The following is a 7,227-nucleotide window of genomic DNA, read 5'->3' on the forward strand; positions in this document are numbered from 1 at the left end:
TGCTCCATGCTACCTTCCAAAATGTGTGGGCACGAGAGATGGAAATCCCATTGGATCAGGAAGCAAAATGGAACCCACCAAAACATCTCTTTTCAGACAAATCCCCTCCTGGACGGGCTTTAGTGTGCAGCCACCTGCATGCTGCACTCCTCCATGGAGTATGTGTGAGAGGAGGAGGTCCAAGGGTGGCTGTTGGGTAGTGATGGCTTGAGCTGTTAAAGAAAGTCTTTCAGAAAAGTGTGCTCTGAACCATGACCTGAATGTAAAATATATGTGTTTGCAAGGCATGCTCAGGAAATTAACGTTTCTCTTTGCGGGGAACTGAAAACCTTTTCTCTCCTAATGTATAATAAAGTGCCTAAAGAGTAAATCTGAATGAGACAACTATTTTAACAACAATCATTTCACACTATCTAAAAAATGCATTAATTTAGATTTATCACTGTGCATCACAAACAATGCTCAGGGAATGTGGAAAGGTATTCCCTCAGCTTCTACTCACTAACAATTTGAACTGCTGTTCAAAACCTGAACTATTCAGAGTTAGGTAACTATTCCCATTTTAGAGAAGAACCTTGATACACAGAGAATGCATTCAGAGCAATTAATCACAGGATGTATCTGGGGCCAGAGCCAGATCTTCTGACTCACAGTGCTTCCTTTTTTTTGAGAAAAAATCCATACTTATTTTTCATGATTATGTCCTAGAATAAGTGTTAAAAAATATATTTAAAAACTGGTACAGACCTTAAGGTAATCCTGTTTACTAATTCCATTATGACAAGCATGATTTTAAAAATTAGTAACTTTAATATCCCCTTTTTATATACTGCACAAATGTGTATCTCTAATCTTTTAGTTTGGATATCTATATGAAATATTTCTAAAGTATGTTAAAACATTCCTTGAAACTTACCCTATGGGAGACACTGGCATTTCATATTTTATTCTGAATTCTAAGTTGTTTGTATTTCTAGAAGATTGGACCTGCCTGTGAAGGGTTGCCAATCTCTTTCCAGCTCCTCTGATTTCAAATGGCCATTTGCCAATACCAAAAGTAGTTGAAAGAGATCCATTGAAGTGTAATTTATATTAATATAAAGTATAAAGGGAGAAAAGGAACCCCCTCAAAGCTGGATTTAACAAGCTAATGTATCAGATACACAAAAGATTTTTGGCCCTTTAATGCAAATAGGCAGGCTGTATCTTTCCATGGTAATTACAGAGCAGTTTTCATGACTACTTTCACTTAGATTCTTTGCTTAATTCATATGGAATAAATGATGTGATTTAGACACATAACTGATTTTGAAATGTCATTTTATCTAGGAAAAAAATTGGATTTTTCATAACTTAACTCGTTCTGTCCTATATTATGTCCTGCCCTATTTTCATACCTTCAACTTCAGTCTTAGAATTTGTATTATTTCCTACGTAAAAATAAATAGCTAGACATAACTCTGCTGCTCCCCCAAGTTCATCTTTTTCACAACAGTCAGGTTCAAATGTATTTTTTACTGGGTATTATGCTCTTAAGTATTCAATATGCCAAATATATACCAAAAACACAGTACCAAGGACCAGGATTTTAAAACCTGTCTGAAAAAGGAGGGAGAGCAAAAAAGAAAGAGTAATCTGTGTACCCAAAGGGACAATTGAGCTCTTTTGAGAATTTAACCCCAACTGTACATGCTGTGCTTTTGACAATATAGCTATTTGTTATGTGATATAAAATATTATAGTATCATAAAATCTTACTATTTAGTTGCCATATACCATGTAAATGTAAATTTCTCTCAGGTAGTTCTGTTTAAATTCTAGAAAGACTTAAGCAAGTGATACTTCACCCAAAAAGGTAATCAAATCCATCCTACTGTCACTGTAAAACATACCAGAGTGTAATGTGAGAACATACAGAGAACTTTGGAAATGTAATTCCTACAGTCCAAGCTGCTGGAATGATGTCTATTCAGAGAAAAGGATCCTGTCCCCAGTTTGCTGTCTGACTGTATAAGTGATCTTGATGCAGTGAATGAATATCTCATTATGTGAAAAATATCTCCAAGATAAATTCTGACAACCAGAGAAATTAGTATTAAAAATAACTTTTCTTTCTTTTTTTTCAAGGTTCTGTTAAGTTCCATGTTGAAACAACATGAGGTGATGTAATACGCAGAGTGAATGGGACGTCACATTGCTTTAAAACAACGGATGACTTGCCTTAATGTCTTAGTACTGCTTATCTGTAACGAACACTTCTGGAGCCCCACTTGAGAGCTGCTTTAATATCAAGTTAATTCACGTTGATGTCTATTGTCTATTAGTCACCTCTTCCAAAAGGAATGACAGCAACTGGGTACTAAAAAAGAAATACCACTGCTGATGATTTGCATTATAAAAAATGCCAATAGCAGATCTATTTTGATGTCCTTGAAAATCTGAGCTTTGAGAAAAGGACATGCAGACTTCAGCCCTGTGGCTGTGTGCCTGGGCACAGTGGGGGTTCACTTGAGGGTCCCTCATAATAGACAACACTTGGGTTTTGGAAAGAAAGCCAGAACCTGCTCCCTCTCCTGGGGCTGGAGTTACGGGGTTTTGCTCCACCCTGTTCCTGCACACTTTGTTTCCCAGCTCTTCATCATTTAAGAGAAAGCTTCAGCAAAAGGACTGGAGGGTGGATATCTGTTTCAGAAGACCGTAGGCGAATACATGGTGCCTAAAGAGTGGAATTTATCAGTTGAATCTCTTACACACATCTCACCCCATACAATGATTGCTCTGGAAATTGGGATGTTCCACCCATGTCCTCCTCATCTGGTGCTGCTCATCTCCAGAGAAAAGGTCTAGTGAAAGGCAGAAGTGGGTCACAAATGAGTTGAAAGGACAAAAGCTTAACAGAGCAAGGACTGACAGGATAAAATGAAACTTTTGAGAATTGTCATCTTAGGTTCAGCAACAATACTTAAGTAGGACTAAGATGTCCAAGCCAACAATTTTTCTTTTTATTTTAATTATCACCCCTTGGCATTATTACTGAACTTACTCTGTGTTGGCTTAAGCATAGGGCAATGAATTATCATGGTAACTATTTTTCCTTGGATACCAAAACTCATTGAAAGCATAGATTACCAGTTCTTCTAATGTATATGCATATGCAAAATATTTCGAAATAGCAAACATCTAGAAATGCCTTATTATTAATGTTAAAATATTAATTTCTTTTATCCTCTGGTCTTCAGCAAAGGTTTCTCCTTGAATTTATTGAAACCTTTTCATATGGCTAATAAGAAGCAGTATATTCAATTAATCTGTTTAAGAATTCTTATATAGTGGTTGAATATATTTTGTAGCGGAATGAGGTGGGAAGATGATTTACTACCCATCCATGTGAGTGCCATTTGATTAGGAGTTAACATTTCATTGAATGGAATGATGTCAAGCAATGCAGGTGTTATTTGGGAAGGTCCCCTGAAACTAGCTGGAAGAAAGGAGTTTACAGTACAGAGTTTAAGTAGCTAAAAATTTAGAACACTATCTCTTTAGACTCAACAATTTGCTAAATTTAAAACAGAGTTTAAACTCATATTCATTCTATGATTCCACTAAAACCTGGGAAGATCAATAAAGCAGGAAAATATCTTTCAGGAGATCAGTGGTCTTTCATGGAATTTGGAACATAAAATGGTTCTGTAGATTTCAAAGATATCTTTTAAAATATGTTACAGAAGTCATCCCATCTCAGGGGATTGGTTGCTAATAGGGGAGGGTTAAGTGAAGGAATAAGGTTTGCAGAGGAAAAAGTTTGTAATCATTTTGGGATGTAGTCAACAAAAATCTATCCCTTTCCTCTATCATCTTTTCTTTCTTCTCTCTCACCAAACCCCTTTAAGCTCACGTGATAGCTGCAAAAAAGTGGTTTCAATATTCAAAATTAATTTTGAATGGACAAATGAAAATATTTTATAGTCAAATTTTGATATTAGTGCTCAGATATTCAAAGAGCATCACACTGTTTTAAGCATGGCACTTCAGGTAAAAATCTTGAGTCAAATCTTTCAAGGTGCTGAGTGCTGCTGAGGAGGTCGTGAGCAAACTCTCTCCCTCCTTCCTTCCCACAGCCACACACAGTGTTGTTTCTGTGCAGTGCCATATATACTGTGGATGTGAACTGATATGAGAGTCTATAGGCCACTGTGACATAAACAACGAGAACAGACTCTAATTAATTCTCTTCTTGCTTTCACACTGATAACAAGATGTAGTTACTCCTTTTTCATTATTGTACTTTCTGTAACACTTTCTTAGACAACTCCCTTAGAGAATTTCCCCCAGAAAAAAAAGTGTTTTGTTCCTGTCCTTTGTGCATCAGTTGTCAAATTCAAGGATGCCTGCCAACACAGCTCAGCCTTTTGTAGTCTGAAATTCATTTTCAAACAATGCTTTCCAATTTCTAGCTAATCTGCTGTATGTTATTCAAACCTCCAATGCATGTAATTTCTCAAGGATCAACATAGTCAAGTATGCAGAAGCCTTGAGCTGGCATGTCAAACAAAATGTTCTCTCTTGAAATGAACACAGTTTCATAGTGATTGAATAATTGTTGTTTGCTTCTGAGGTTTTGCAATGTGTTCCAAAGTCTAATTTTATAAATGCATCCTAACACTTCCTGATCATGACTATAGAACAGCTGTTTTGTGTAAATTAGCAGCATGTGTAAAAGCTCAGCCCTGCTTTAAGTCAGCTGCATAAATCTCTTGTGTTACCTCAGTTTGAGAATATCTTACGTCTCCTTCAGGGTACAGCATGACTTTCCTTTCTATCAATTCTAATAACAAATTGGGTTTTAAACTTGCAGTGAGGTTGGTGGCTATGGAGGGTCTCTTGACATTTTCTTCTCTGCTAAATCTGGACCAAGGTCACACAGATGTTACATGGTCTACCAACTTCTTGCAGCCTCAGTGAAATCCAGCAGTCTTTCAAGAAAATCTCCAACAAATAATCTCATTACAGAGTTGGCTGTGGAGTCAGTAGCCTTCCTCTCTTACAGTAGCTGGTGAGTCAAAATAAGATTAGATAAATCAGAACGTTATTCATTACTTGGTCTTGGAGCTTAAATTCCCAATTCCTTATTTGTCACCTGGACATTTTGTTTCAGGAGGCTTAGCAGCTCTAGGCACAAGCCTGATGTGACTATACTTATGTTTATAGTCTGGACTATGTGCTAGATGGCCCAAAGTCTCAGAACAAAAGAAATTATAAAACTGAGCAGCATGTTGTCCCATACTCTACTTCCTCTTCTGCCTAAAATGTTACTATGCTATATGCTATTAGACCCAATTTCTATGCAAGTCTTTCTCAGGCTGGCCACCTAGCCCTCCTTTTCGCTAAAATGGAGGTTACATCTCTCCCTTTCTGTTTTGGGGAATGGCAGGCCTGAGGGAAGCAGGGCGGTACAACACTCCTTAAATGAGCTTTAATATCAGTCTTTTATCCTCTCAACATTTCAGCCCCTAACCTGCAAAAGCATAATTCCCTCATCAGCCTAAGCTGGTATGTGTAGAGCCCAAGTTTGTCTCATATTGGACAGTGGGGCTTCCCAAATGATACAGGGAAGCAGGATTTGGTGTTGAGTCTATGATCAATACAAGTGCACCTTGGGCTAGTCTGATGAAAATCTATAAAATGGATATAGAAGCTCCTACCAAGCAATTCTTTTCTTTTACCTCTTTAAAGAAATAAATATTATGTAAATGTATATACCGAAAAATGTGATAATGTCAAATGTAAAGTTTTCTCCATCAGTAAAAAGACAGATTTCTAGTGAAACAAGTGAAATGGCTTGTGCAGTGAAAACACTGGTCCTAGAACACCTGAAAGAAACTTCGCAGGCCTTTCTTCAGCAGTATGACACTTTTATGAATACTTGCTAAATATTACAATACATGCAATCAAGTTTCAAATTTTTGAAACTTGAGCATTACATTAAAGTTGATAATGTTGAGCATTTCATTTCATCAGGAGAAAGAACTAAGCATCAGCTGGAGAAGAGGGGACTCCAGGGTGACCTTATTGTGGTCTTTCAGTACCCAAAGGGGGCCTACAAAAAACCTGGAGAACCGTTTACAAGGGCAAGTAATGATAGGACAACAGGGAATGTTTTTGAAATTACAGAGGGTAGCTTTAGAATAGATATTAGGAAGAAATTCTTTACTGTGAGGGTGGTGAGACACTGGCACAGGCTGCCCAGAGTAGCTGTGGATGCCCCATCCCTGAAGTGTTCAAGCCCAGGTTGGATGGGACCCTGAGCAACCTGATCTAGTGGGTGTCCTTGCCCATGTCAGGGGTGTTGGAACAAGATTGTCTTTAGGGTCCCTTCCAACCCAAATCACTATATGATATTAGGAAACTCAGTAGGTTTTATATCCCATCACAGACCTTGCTTGCTGAAGTGCATTGAAATTTGGTCCATGCTGCTCCACACAGCATCACAATTGACCACCCTTGCTGCCATTGAGTCAGCATGAAGCCACATCCATGGACAGCCATATCCCTCCAAGGGATGCTGTGAGACAAGGGTCCCCACTTCTCTCTAGATTTTCCTCAGGGTGATAGCACATGGGCCATAACTCAAGTTCTTTTTCTGTTACAGTGGCCTCTCCTTTGATTGTTACAACTGGAGAAGCTGGGCATAGAGGAAGCCCATCAGCCAATTTCACACATCCTATGGCTGAACTACAATGTAACACAGTCTCTTGAACATGAAAACCATTTTTTAATTAAGCAGTTAGAATACTGCATTATTTGAGGATCATTTAGTGTCTTCAAAACCTCATTTGATTTAGCTTTATTTCACTAACGTACATTTTGTTGCGTGTTGATATCTTTCTCTTTGAACCTGCTTAGAAATCCATTTAGTCAGGGTAATCACTCCTTCACCAGGCACTTCTCTGTAATGTTCAGCACAATGACCTATGTCAGAAGATGATGTTAAAATATAGTGACTATCATGATAAAGTCTCGTTGTTTAAAAAAATGAGAATAAAAATCTACTATTTTTTCTTGTTTCTGGTTATCCTCCATTACAGCTAATGAAATAATGTGAATAAAAGTTGTAAGTATCATACTAAAGGGAGCTCAGACTTATCAATAATTTCAGAAATTACAAACATAATCTTGTTTAGTTGCACACATTGCTGTAGCTGGAATTCAGTTGTCTGATTACAAAAA

The sequence above is a fragment of the Corvus brachyrhynchos genome, unplaced genomic scaffold, assembly GCF_000691975.1.
Source record: "Corvus brachyrhynchos isolate BGI_N302 unplaced genomic scaffold, ASM69197v1 scaffold281, whole genome shotgun sequence".
NCBI classification, from domain to species: Eukaryota; Metazoa; Chordata; class Aves; order Passeriformes; family Corvidae; genus Corvus; species Corvus brachyrhynchos.